Source organism: Canis lupus, chromosome 9 (assembly GCF_048164855.1).
Source record: "Canis lupus baileyi chromosome 9, mCanLup2.hap1, whole genome shotgun sequence".
Taxonomy (NCBI): Eukaryota; Metazoa; Chordata; class Mammalia; order Carnivora; family Canidae; genus Canis; species Canis lupus.
Genome location: NC_132846.1, coordinates 48,173,676 through 48,187,451, shown reverse-complemented (window position 1 = coordinate 48,187,451; position 13,776 = coordinate 48,173,676). Strand labels below are relative to the sequence as shown.

Genomic DNA, 13,776 nt, shown 5'->3' with positions numbered 1-13,776 from the left:
GAAGCTTTCCAGGTTCTTCTTCTTTGCAGGATTTAGAAGTTAATAATGTGTGAAATATCAGTATTTCCTAATTTTAAAGTTTGCCTAGGACACATAACCATCAGTAACTGGTATGACTGGACAGAGGGAAATTTTCAAAAATTAACCATTAATTTTCTACAAAGTCCTTATTTATGAATTTACAGGCTTTCCCTTTCTCTGTCATTCCCAGGACAAATACAGAAGTTTGATCAGGTATTGATAGTAATAAAACTGAATTCTCTTTTAGAATTTGATAAACTAACAGATAAAAGCTCATACATAATAGTTATGCTGTGAGTCTTGTGAGAAGCTGAGAGACAACCCCGTAAACTCATCAGAGTAAGGCACCCAGTCTCCAAATTTCTGGGATACAATTCCTCTTAAACCTTTTCCTCAAAGACTAAATTCTAAAAAATAGCCAGGTGATTAGGAGAAGAGGTTTATCTCATCAATGGACTTACCTGTTATCCCCCCCCCCTTTTTTTTAAGGTTTCGTTTATTCATGAGACACAGAGAAAGAGGCAGAGACATAAGGCAGAAGCAGGCTCCCCGCAAGGAGCTGGATGTGGGACTTGATCCTGGGCCCCGTGATTGCGCCCTGAGATGAAGGCAGATGCTCAACCCGAGCCATCCAGGTGTCCCTGTTATTTCTTCCTTATTGGCAAGTTGAATGGCATGATAGAGCAGAGGCTAAGAGATGTACAATCAATTTTCAAGGTATTAAGTCAAAAAGATCAGAGTTTCCCTAGCCTGGCCCACATCTTGATAGTTGAAATAACAAAGCCCAGCAAAGGTTAAAGCTGAGAATGCCAAAATACCTGCGTTTGCTTTCTGCAAAGCATCCCCTTGAACATAGTAATCACTTGTCAAGGCACCAGTGATTGTGGAGAGTGAGGGCTGCAGGCAGGGAGTAGTCCATTGCAGAGCTAGTTTCAAATAAGCAGCTGGAATTAGGCCCAGGAGCAAAACACTGACAACTCTTTCACCAGTCCAGGGGAGAGATGCAGCCTTAGAACCAGAATAGTGGTTGGGTGACAGGTGAATGTACTGTGTTCTATACCATCCTGGGGCAGGTTCCTGGAGAAATGCTGAAACATGAGCAGATCTGACCACTGGAATTTGGAGAAACAGAGCTTGGCCTCCTTGCACACCACACAGAATACTCAGCTTCCAGAGACTTACCATCTTTCTCCTGAAGGCTCAAGATCACTCTAACATAAGCATTTTTTAAAAAGTTTTACTTATTTTTATTTGAGGGAGAGCGAGCTAGTGAACAGTGAGAGATGGGAGGAAGAGCAGAGGGAGAGGGACAAGCAGACTCTGCTGGAGTGTGGAGCCCAATGTGGGCTCGATGCCACAGCCTGAGACCGTGACCTCAGTTGAACCCAGGCACACCTCTAAGCATTTAAAGCTATATATTTATAAGTGGCTCATGAGGTTTGAGATGGAATCTTTTTATTATTATTACTGTTTTTTTTTTAGAGGAGGAGGAGCAGAGGGAGAGGGAGAGAGAGAAAATTCCAAGCAGGCTCCATGCTTAGCATAGAGGCCAACACAGTGTTTGATCCCACAATCGCTAGATTGTGACCTAAGCCGAAATCAAGAGTCAGATGCTTAACTGACTGAGCTACCAGGCACCGCTCATTATTTTTACTATATGTATTTAATATTTTTAATTTGCTATTATAATTTTCAGTTATACTTGCTTTTTTATATTTTAATATATTTTTTTAAGATTTTATTTATTCATGAGAGACACAGAGAGAGAGAGAGAGGCAGAGACACAGGCAGAGGGAGAAGCAGGCTCCATGCAGGGAGCCCGATGTGGGACTCAATCCCGGCATCCTGGGATCAGGCCCTGAGCCAAAGGCAGGCGCTCAACCACCCAGCCACCCAGGCATCCCTATACTTGCGTTTTAAGGCCACAGCCTATGATTCACAAGTCAATTAGGAGTTTTGAAGTACATGGATTTTAAAATATTTTTTTAAATTATATTTAACACAGTTTTCAAAAAACCCAGGATTTTCAGTTTGGATCACAGAGCAAGACTCAAGTCTATGCTGTATATAAGAGGTGTACAAAGTGATTTAGAAAAACTGAAAAATAGGGGTCCCTGGGTGGCGCAGCGGTTTAGCGCCTGCCTTTGGCCCAGGGCGCGATCTTGGAGACCTGGGATCGAATCCCACGTCGGGCTCCTGGTGCATGGAGCCTGCTTCTCCCTCTGCCTATGTCTCTGCCTCTCTGTGTGTGACTATCATAAATAAATAAAAATAAAAAATAAAAAAAACTAAAAATAAGGGGAAAGGCAAAGATATGCAAGGCAAATGAAAACAATTTAAAAAGTATGGGTTGCTCTATGAATTCTCTTTTTAGGGTTTTTTTCTCCTCTTCCTGATCAGAAACTTCAGTGAATAACTAATATTCCATATCATTGAGACTTTTTGAGACTCTTAGAAGACTGGTTTTAGGGCAGCCCCGGTGGCACAGCGGTTTAGCGCCGCCTGCAGCCCCGGGTGTGATCCTGGAGACCCAGGATGGAGACCCAGGATTGAGTCCCACGTCTGGCTCCCTGCATGGAGCCTGCTTCTCCCTCTGCCTGGTCTCTGCCTCTCTCTATCTCTCTCTGTGTCTCTCATGAATACATAAATAAAATCTTAAAAAAAAAAAAAAAAGAAGACTGGTTTTACATTAATAACATTTTTCTTCTCTTCCCCTTCTTTTTCTTCTTCTCTTCTCCTTTCTCCTCTTCCTCTTTTCCTTACAATTCAATATCTCTGAAACTGGGATCCATCCTTCATATTGGTATGCATCTTACTACTGATGATATTTCACAGTTAATGAACTATTAATAATTAATGTTGGCAAAAAAATTAATGTTGGCAGAATCTTTTTCTTAGTGCAACATATCTTGCAATCTCTGATATCTTAGTTTTGGTGAAGTATACATTTTTACGTATATATCATGACTGTTCATTCTGCCCCATCCCCTACTTGAAATGCTCCTCTTTTTTGTCTTTCCTATCCTATACTTATGTCATTCAAGACCTTAAGGGTGGAAATAATCTTTAGTTTCTCATCGTGGTTCCTCTTCTTCCAGCACTTAGTGTAATATGTTGTTGAACACAGAGTTTTATTTATTTAACAATTAAGGGAAGTGTGTACATATAATGAATCATAGCGTGGGCTGTGGTATATTTATATTAGTGACCAATTTTTTAGCTTGTTGGTAAGAGGAGGTATACTTATGTTTTGGATAGAAAGAAGAGAATCCATTGATTCTTATACATTAAGCAAATTAGAGAATTTATTGGATCGAAGCTCAGTCATCTGGTAATGTTCAAGAATTTAACCAATGAAACAAAAAAATTTACAAAATATAAGCACTGTGAAGGAAATAAAAAGAGTAGTACAATATAGAATAACAGAGAATAGCATTTACAAAGAAGAAAAAAGAAGCCTTCATCAACGGGAAGACATTTAGGTTGAGACTTGATGTATGAATACAAGACAGAAGTTAGTGAAGAGTCTGAAAGAAAAGCATTACAGACAGAGGTAAATAAATAGCAGGCCCCAAGTGGGAAAGAGCTTTTAGGTAACTGAAAGGCTCATAGCTGGGGAGAGTGTCACCTCAAGGCAAGAGAGGCAGTCAGGAGCTATACCTTAATATGCTAACATTTACTCAGCATTTGTGGTCTGCTGGGCTCTCTACCGAGCACTTTTTTCTTGGGCAATGTTGAATTATTGTGCCATACTGAATTCTCAAGTGCTGAGAGTTTGAATTTAATTTGAATATGTGTTAGAAAGCCATGGAATTGTTATGCAGTGCTATGATCCATTTTACATTGTAAAAAATTACACTGACTACTTTGTACACAGTTGATCAGAGGAAGGCTTATAACTAGTCAGATAAGAGGCAAAGTTGTTTTGGACTGTGGTAGAGATAAAGAGCCATGGACCGATTTCCAAGTCTTGTGTTAATGGCTTGGATAAGGAGAGAGGATTGTGAGGGAAAGGGAGTCAGATCACAGAGGGTTAAAGAATTGAAGAGATGATGTGTACAGAAAATATGTGAAGTTATTTGTCAGTAAAGGGGAGCAGAGCTGTTTTTAACCTTCTTATTTCTATAATTTTTCCAGTGACATTTCTGTCTCTCTCTTTTAAAATCTTGGAATCAAATATATTTTTATTCTAGTCTGCCTCTCCAGATTCCAGCACCTTTTTCTCATCCCACACTTAACAGATGCTTAGAGGAGGGAAGTCAATGTAAAAGTAGGCTAGCATTCTCAGCAATTCTGCCCTTTTTCATCAGGATGTTCCTTGCTAAATCAGTCCTTGCTATATCAGAGGAAAACCGTTTTGTTTTATAAGTGAAGGTTTAATTCTTGAAGGAATAACATTTAATGAAGTCACTCATGTATATTTGTATTGTGGGGTTAGGGGTGATGGTACTTTTTTTAGGGGCGGTCATGTATAGTTTTATGTTAAGTCTTAACATGCCTTAAAAGGCAAAGGTGAAGATAGCTGAATTGCAAATTCAGTTCACCAATTGTTTTCTCAATTCGAAGGCAGGAGATCAACTAAAAGATAAAATTGGTTGCATAACTAACTGAAAGACAAAGTTCTCAGAAAGCTTTTTTAAAAATGTTTCTTTAATATTACAGTTTCAGTTTTTTTAAACCACCTTTGACTGCAGTTTTAAGTAGATAGGTTCTTTCCTAATTTTATGAAGCTCTAGTTTTCCCTTACTGTCTCTCAAGAGTGAATAAAGAAGCCACATATCAAGACCAAAGAAAGAATTTTGTGGGCAAGATGAGTGGGAAGATTAAAATGAGGAAGGCAGAGGGGCACCTGGGCGGCTCAGTGGTTGAGTATCTGCCTTTGGCTCAGGTCGTGATCCCAGGTCCTGGGATCCAGTCCTCCATCAGACTCCCCGCAGGGAGCCTGCTTCTCCCTCTGCCTGTTATGTCTCTGCCTCTCTTTCAGTCTCCCATGAGTAAATAAATAAAATTTAAAAATAAAATGAAATGAGAAAGGCAGAAACCGAAAATTAAAGTCAGATGATAGATAAGGATCATGAAATACTGTTTAAATCCACGGTTCTTAAATTTTTGGTAGTTACAGTATCCTTTGAGATTCTGATGAAAGTTAAACAATCTGGCCCAGAAAGTACATAGACACATGTACATTCAAATTTCTACATAATCTTAGGGTATTGCTAAATCTTAAGAGCTTTTAGGATGTACGATGCCCTGGTCAATAACACATGGTCTAAATGGCAATCAGGGCTTGGGAGTATGTGGCTGGAAAGTTTTGACATTCAAACTGCAACAGTATTCCCTTCTCAAATACCAATCTTCAGGATAGCCGAGATTAATTTGTTGTTTTTAAACCTCTGGTCTGATAAAAGAGAACAGTTTTTAGTTTTAGCTATTTAAAAATTAGAATAATCTGTTCTTAAAATTAGATATTCTAATTTTCTTAAAATTGTTCTTAAAATAAGGTATTATTCTATTCAGGATACCCTAACATAAATAGCCTATAAAAAAAAAAAGTTGAACTGGAATATCAACAAATTTCAAATTCACTGACTCCCTATGTATATATAGGAACTTAATGAATATTTCTTTTGGGAAGTGGGCTTAAAAAAAACAAAACCAGCCCTTTGTTCTTTCTACCTTTCCATGAATCTGTTTGTAAATTAATTTTTATTGCAAACCTGAACAGTTCACTATTCATTAAAAATTGAATGTTATTAATCCTGTAAGTTTAGTATTGGGCATTTTTATTTTACTATTGGTGATGATGCTATAGTTTGTTGCTGTTCATTTGGCTCAGTGCCTAAGTGGAACATTGAGCCAGTGATACAACTTAATAAGTTATAAATTGTTTCCTGTTAGACAAATTATGCCAGTTAGACCATTATTTAATGTACTCCAGAATTCTTAGGATTCATTGATTGAATAGGAGATTGACTAGATGACCTACTGCTGAATCCTTTGGCCATGCGGAGAGTCTAAGATTCCTTACATTGTTTTTACTTACTTGATGAGATAAAAAATTTGGGGGGCACCTGGGTGGCTTAGTTGGTTAAGCATCTGCCCTTGGCTCAGGTCATGATCCCAAGACCCTGGGATCAAGCCTTGTGTTGGGCTCCCTGCTCAGCAGGGAGTTGTCTTCTCCATCTTCCTCTCCCCCTCACTCATGCTTTCTCTTCCCTCACTCACTGTCCCTCTCTAGCTCACACTCTTTCTCTCTCTTAAATAAATAAAATCTTTAAAAATTTTGAAAGACGGATTTTTCTTCACTCTAAATGTCATTTATAACTTGAAAGCACATTACACATCCTAAGAAATAGAAACCAAAGAAAGAAAAATCCAAAAATGAAAACTTTATGCTTGTGGTACAATATTCTACTTTAAGGTAATGATGGTTTAATACAGCATTTTTAGCTTAAATTTTAGTGAGTGAACAAAAACATATTTTTGGCAGATGGACAATCAGTGCATTTTTTTCCTCATAACTTTCCCTGTAGAATTCTGGAATACAAATGTGAGGAATAATACAGTAGAATTGTATATATTCACGTTCAACCATCCTTGTTCAGGGAATAGTAAATAAAAGAGTTAAAAGCAGTTAAATTGGGGCACCTGGGTGAGTGACTCAGTTGGTTAAGCATCTACTTTAGCTTAGGTTATGATCCCAAGGTCCTGGGATCAGGCCCATGTCAGGCTTTCTGCTCAGCGAGGGGCCTGCTTCTCCCTCTCCCTCTGCCTGCAGCTCTGCCTACTTGTGCTCTCTCTCTCTCTGTCAAATAAATAAAATCTTAATTAAAAAAAAAAAGCAATTAAATTTAAATTTAGATTCTTTTTGCCATTCTATTCCATGATTTTCTTCTCTACAGTGTTTTTGTGCCTCCCATAGTATAAGGATGCTATGTGATTCTGGTACTACATAGATGCTTTTCTCATGGCATAGCTCCTGAGCATAAGCCAGCTACTTTAACTGTGTTCAGTTGAAAGTAGCGAACTGTTCCATACTAGGAAAAATCTCTGGTTGTGTTGGATTTATTGCAAGATAGTGTAATACTATATGGATGATTTAAAGTATTCCCAATATAATTTTGAATTTATGTGACTTTTGCTTTTAGTGCTTTATTTATAAAGATTTTTATTTATTTTCCATGAGAGACACAGAGAAGCAGAGATATAGGCAGAGGGAGAAGCAGGCTCTCTGCGGAGAACCCCATGTGAGACTCAGTCCTGGGACCTGGGATCACAATCTTATTGAGATTAATAAGATTAATTGTGAGCCAAAGGCAGACAGACACTCAGCCACTGAGCCACCCAGGCATCCCTAGTGCTATCTTTAAAATAACCCTGTGAGATTAGAGTCTCCTGAAAAAAAGAAGTTGAGCTAATCTAAGGAAATACATGAGTTTACTTTTGTTTTTCATGTGTTCAAAATGATACCTGTGGTTTTATATTTTAGTTTATAAATTACTACATTTGGAGCTAATTAATGCTATTGTAAAAATCAGAGTAATTTTACCATTTCGGCTAAGTTAGTTCTTTTGTTTGTTTTTCTTATAAGGAAACAATCTTAATGTCAGGATCAAGTTTCCTGAGTGTGTCTTTCATATCTCCTATGTATATAAAATTTGTGCTATAGTTTTGGGTTGTTGATTCTTTTTTCATAGTAAACTTTCTAAAGCATATTCTTGTCCATTCTTCCTTACAATTTATATACAAGAAGCCCCTCTTGTATATAAATGTATATAAAAGTTAGAGATGGTGTTGTGACTATAGAACAAAGAAAAGCAAACAAATATAATGTTGGAGGGGGAAAAAAGCTCTAGAAGAAAAGTTCCCATTTCTCTAAGAGTTCTAACCATAAAGGCCATTCAAAAGCCTTTGATCCATTCCAGATTTTGTCTGGATAGACTAAATTTCAGTGACTTTATTATTTTTTTTAATAGAAGTGAGACTTTTATATAACTACGTGTGATTTTTCTTTTTTTTTTCTTTTTTAAGATTTATGTATTTATTTGAGAGAGGGAGCACAAGTTGGAGGGGCAAAGAGAGAGAGAGAGAGAATCTGAAGCAGTCTCAACACTTGAGTGGTGCCCCAATGTGGGACTTGATCTGACAACCCGAGCTGAAACCAAGAGTTGGTCACTTAACTGACTTCGCCACCCAGATGCCCCAGTGATTTATTTTTTTCACTGTTTATTAGATGTCTCTTGATTATGTGTGAGTATGTATTTCTGTTTCTATACTTGCCAATTCTATCCTCAGTTTCAGGAAGGATTTTATATGACTTGCTTTTCACTTAATTGAAATTATAAAATAGTTGATATACCCAAAAGAATTATAAAGTAGTTGATATATCCAAAAGAATATAATGCAGGGTGTAGAGCATAATGAAATGAAAACGTGTGCATCTCCAGCTCAGCTTAAGAACATTACTTAACATTTGCATTATAGGGATCCCAGAAAGAGAAGAAAGAGAAAGGGGGACAGAAAATTTATTTGAAGAAATAATAGCTGATGGCTTCCCAAATGTGGGGAAGGAAACAGAAATCCAGATCCAGGAAGTTACAGAGAGCCCCCAACAAAATCAACCCACAGAGGATACATAGTAATTAAAATGGCAAAAAGGAGTGATAAGGAGAGGATTTTAAAAGCAGGAAAGAAAAGAACATAGCCACAATCAAGGGAAACCCCAAAATGCTGTCGGCTGATTTTTCCTCAGAAGCTTTGCAGACCAGAAGGGAATGGCATGATATATTTAAAGTGCTAAAAGGGGAAGGAAAAAAAAAAAAAAAAAAACCCCCAGCCAAGAATACTCTTTCTAGCAAGTCTGTTATTCAGAACAGGAGAGATAAAAGAGTTTCCCAAACAAAAGTTAAAGGAATCCATGATCACTAAACTAGCCCTACAAGAAATGTTAAATGGGAGTCTTTGAGCGGAAAGGAAAGACCATAAGCAGGAGTAAAAGTAGGAAGGACCAAGGCAGTAAAATTAAGTATATCTTTAAAAATCATCAAGGGATTTGCAAAATAAAGGATGCAAAGTATGACACCATATACCTAAGACATGGTGGGGGGTGGGTAGTAAGGAATAGTTTTAAACTTAAGTGACCATCAACTTACTATAGATTGTTATGTGCCTAAGAGGTTATCTACAAACCTAATGATAACCACAAATCAAAAACCAGCAATAAATATACAAAAAATAAAGAGAAAGAAATCCAAGTATATTGTTAAAGAAAGCTAGCAAACCATGAGAGAAGATAGCAAGAGAAGAAAGGAACAGAGAACTACAAAAGCAACCATAAAATAAGTAACAAAAATGGCATTAAGTACATACCTATCAATAATTACTTTGAATGTAAATGGAGTAAACACTCCAAAGACATAGGGTGACAGAATGCATAAAAAACAAGACCCATTTATATGCTGCCTATGAGAGACTCATTTCAGACCTAAGGACACATGCAAATTGAAAGAGAAGGGATGGGAAAGCATTTATCATGAAAATGGAAGTGAAAAGATACCAGGGAGGCACCTGGGTGGCTCAGTCAGTTAGGGATCTATCTTCAGCTTGGGTCATGATCCCAGTGGGTCATGATCCTGGCGTCCTGGAATTGAGCCCCACATCTGGTCCCCTGATCAGCAGGAATCCTGGTTCTCTTTCTTCTTCTGCTGTTCCCCCTGCTTGTGCTATCTGGCACGTGCTCTCTCTCTCCCTTTCCCTTTCTTTCTCCCCCCGTCAAATAAATAAATAAAATCTTAAAAAAAAAAAAAAAAAAAAAAGCAAGCAAGCCAGCCAGCCAGGATAGCAATACTTATGTCAGACAAAGTAGATTTTAAAACAAAGACTATAACAAGAGACAAAGAAGGACACTACATAATCATGAAGGGAATACTCCAACAAGAAGATATAACAATTTATGACCCAGCAGAGCGCGCTCAAATATATAAAGCAGCTAATAACAAATATAAAGGAAGAAATCAATAGTAATACAATAATAGGGGACTTTAAAAATTATTTATTTATTCATGAGAGAGAGAGAGAGGCAGAGATATAGGCAGAGATACAGGGCAGAGGGAGAAGCAGGCTCCCCTTGAGGAGCTTTATGTGGGACCTGATCCCAGGACTCTGGGATCACACGCTGAGTCAAAGGCAGATGCTCAACTACTGATCTACCCAGGTGTCCCCAATAATAGGGGACTTTAACACCCTACTTACATCAATGGATACATCATCCAAATAGAAATCAACAAGGAAACAGTGGCTTTGAATGACACATTGGACCAGATGGAGCTGGCAGATATATTCAGAACATTCCATTCTAAAAGAACAGAATACACATTCTTTTGGAGTACACATGAAACATTCTCCAGGGTATATCACATATTAGGCCACAAAACAAGTCTCAACAAATGCAAAAAGCTGAAGTCATAACATGCATCTTTTCTGACCACAGCACTATGAAACTAGAAATCAACCAGAAAATTAAATCTGGAAAAAAAAATACAGATACATGGAGGTTAAATAACATGCTACTAAACACTGAAAGGGTCAGCTAAGAAGTCAATGAGGAAATAAAAAAATAATACATAGAGACAAAACAAAAACATAATGGTCCAAAATCTTTGAGATGCAGCAAGAGCTATTTTTAAGAGGGAAGTTTATAGCAATATAGGCCTATCTCAGGAAGCAACAACAAAAAAAAATCTCAAACAACCTAATTTACACCTCAAAGAACTAGAAAAAGAACAAATGAAACTCAAAACCAGTAGAAGGAAGGAAATAATAAAAAGAGTGGAAATGAATGAAATAGAAACTTAAAAAAAAAAAAAACAAAAAAACAGAACAGATCAATGAAACCAGGAGCTGGTTCTCCAAAAAGATCAACAAAACTGATAAACCTTCAGCCAGACTCATCAGAAACAGAGAGAGAGAGAGGACTTAAAATCAGAAATGAAAGAGGAGAAATAACAATAACACAGATATACAAAGGATTATAAGAGAATATTATGAAAAATTAGATACCAACAAATTGGACAACCTAGAAGGGATGGATAAATTCCTACATACATGTAACCTCCCAACACTGAATTAGGAAGAAATAGAAAATTTGAATAGATTGATTACCAGCCATGATATTGAATCAGTAATAAAAATTCTCCCAAGAAAAAAGTCCAGGACCAGACAACTTCACAGGTGAATTCTATCAAACAGTTAAAGAAGAGTTAATACTTATTTTTCTCAAACTGTCCCAAAACACAGAAGAAGAGGGAAAGTTTCCAAATTCATTCTGTGAATCCAGCATTACTCTGATACCAAAACCAGATAAACACACTATAAAAAAAAGGGAATACAGGCCAATATCTCTCATGAACATAGACAAAATAATCCTCAACAGAATATTAGCAAACCCAACAATACATGAAAAAAGTCGTTTACCACAATCAAATGGGATTTAATCCTGCGGTGCAAGAGTGCTTCACTATTCACAAATCAATCCACAAGATACGTCACATCAATAAGAGAAAGGGTTAAAAAACATGATCATTTCAATAGGTGCAGAAAAAGCATTTGACAAAGTACAACATCCACTCATGATAAAAACCCTCAATGAAGCAGGTTTAGAGGGAATATCACCTCAGCATAAAAAAAGCCATATATGGAAAAACCCAGAGCCAACATCCTACTCAATGGTGAAAAACTGAGAGCTTTTCCCTTAAGATCAGGAACAAGACAATGATGTCCACTCTCCCCACTTTTATTCAAGATACTGTTGAAAGTCCTAGCTACAGCAAGGAGACCAGAAGAAATAAAAGGCATCTTTTTAGTAAGGAAGAAGTAAAACTTCACTCTTTGCAGATGACATGATTCTATATGTAGAAAACCCTAAAGATTCCACCAAAAAACTACTAGAATTGATCAACGAACCCTAAAGATTCGACCAAAAAACTACTAGAACTGATAAATGGGATACAAAATCAGTAATACAGAAATCTTTTGCATTTCTACACACTAATAATTAAGCAGCAGAAAGATAAATTAAGACAACAGTCCCATTTAGAAATACACCAAAGATAAGAAAATACCTAGGAATAAACTTAACCAAGGAGGTGAAAGGTTTATACTCTGAAAACTATCATACGCTAATGAAAGAAACTGAAGATGACACAATGCAATGGGACAGACATTCCGTGCTCATGGATTGGAAGAACAAATATTACTAAAACGGCCATACTACCCAAAGCAACCTACAGACTGATGCAATCCCTATCAAAATACCAACCGCATTTTCCACAGAACTAGGACAAATAACTCTAAAATTTGTGTGGAACCAAATTCGGCTGCTGAGTAGCCGAAGAGTGTAGAGGAAGAACTACTACAACTCGTGTAGAGTTGTGTGGAACCAAATTCGGCTACCGCTGAGTAGCCGAAGCAGTCGTGTAGAGGAAGAACAAAACTAGAGGGATCACAAACTTAGGTTTCAAGATATGCTACAAAACTGTAAACATCAAAATGGTATTGTCTGGCACAAATATTGACACATAGATCAATGGAACAGAATAGAAAACCTGGGGGAGCCTGGGTGGCTCAGTTGGTTGAGCGTCCAGCTCTTGATTTCAGCTCAGGTCATGATCTCGGGGCCCTGTGATTGAGCCCCCTTTTGGGCTCTGTGCTCAGCAGGGAGTTGCTTGAGGATTCCTCCTCCCTCTGCCCCATCTCCTGCTTGCATGCAGGCACCTGCTCTCACACTCTCAAATAAATCTTTTTAAAAAATACACAATTCAACACCCCAAAAAACAAGTAATCTAATTAAAAGGTGGGCAGAAGACATGAACAGACATTTCTCCAAAGAAGATACACAGATGGCCGACACATGAAAAGATGACAACATCACTCATCATCAGGGAAATGCAAATCAAAATCACAATGAGATAGTACCTCACACCCGTCAGAATGGCTAAAATCAACAACACAAAGAAAAACAAAAACTGTTAGCAAGGATATGGAGAAAGGGGAACCCTGTTGGTGGGAATGCATACTGATGCAGCCACTGTGGAAAACAGTATGGAGGTTCCTCAGGAAGTTAATAGAATTACCCTGTGATCTAGCAATCATATTACTAGGTATTTACCCAAAGAATACAAAAACACTAATTCAGAGGGATACATACACCCCTATTTTTATTACAGCATTATTTACAATAGCCAAATTATGGAAACAGTCCAAGTGCCAACAATAGATGAATGGATAAAGAAGATGTAGTGTTTTATACAATGGAATATTACTCAGCTAGGAAAACAAATGGAATCTTTCCATTTGCAACAACATGGATGGATCTAGAGGGTATAATGTTAAGTGAAATAAGTCAGTTAGAGAAAGACAAATACCATATGATCTCACTTGTTCAATTTAAGAAACAAAAGAAATGAACATATTAATAAAAGATAAAAATAATAGATTTAACTATAGAAATCAAGCTGATGGTTACCAGAGGGGAGTTCAGTGGGGGCATGGGTGAAATAGGAGAAGGGAATCAAGAGAATACTTATTATGATAAGCACTGATAAAATGTACAGAATTGTTGAATTATTATATACCTGAAACTCATAGAATACTGTATATTAATATACTGGAATTAAAATAGTAAAAAAGAATTAGAGCATTATTAAAACTTTGAAGTCTCCACATGAATCTTTACCAGTTATGACCCCCTTTCTTTCC

At 37.3% G+C, this 13,776-nt stretch overlaps 1 protein-coding gene and 1 pseudogene across 19 annotated transcripts in view; one reads left to right on the top strand and one right to left on the bottom strand.

Moving 5' to 3' along the window:
- The window catches only part of NUMB (NUMB endocytic adaptor protein), a 162,650-nt gene that overhangs the window by 68,593 nt on the left and 80,281 nt on the right, over nucleotides 1–13,776 (top strand). For 3 of the 19 annotated variants that reach the window (XM_072839213.1, XM_072839207.1, XM_072839211.1), the window contains one exon: nucleotides 511–656. The exons of the other annotated variants lie outside the window; for them this stretch is intronic. The gene's annotated coding sequence lies outside the window, so the exon portion shown is untranslated. The remainder of the gene's footprint in view (nucleotides 1–510; nucleotides 657–13,776) is intronic. 19 annotated transcript variants of the gene reach the window in all.
- LOC140639498 (succinate dehydrogenase [ubiquinone] cytochrome b small subunit, mitochondrial pseudogene) lies at nucleotides 742–1,206 on the bottom strand (annotated as a pseudogene).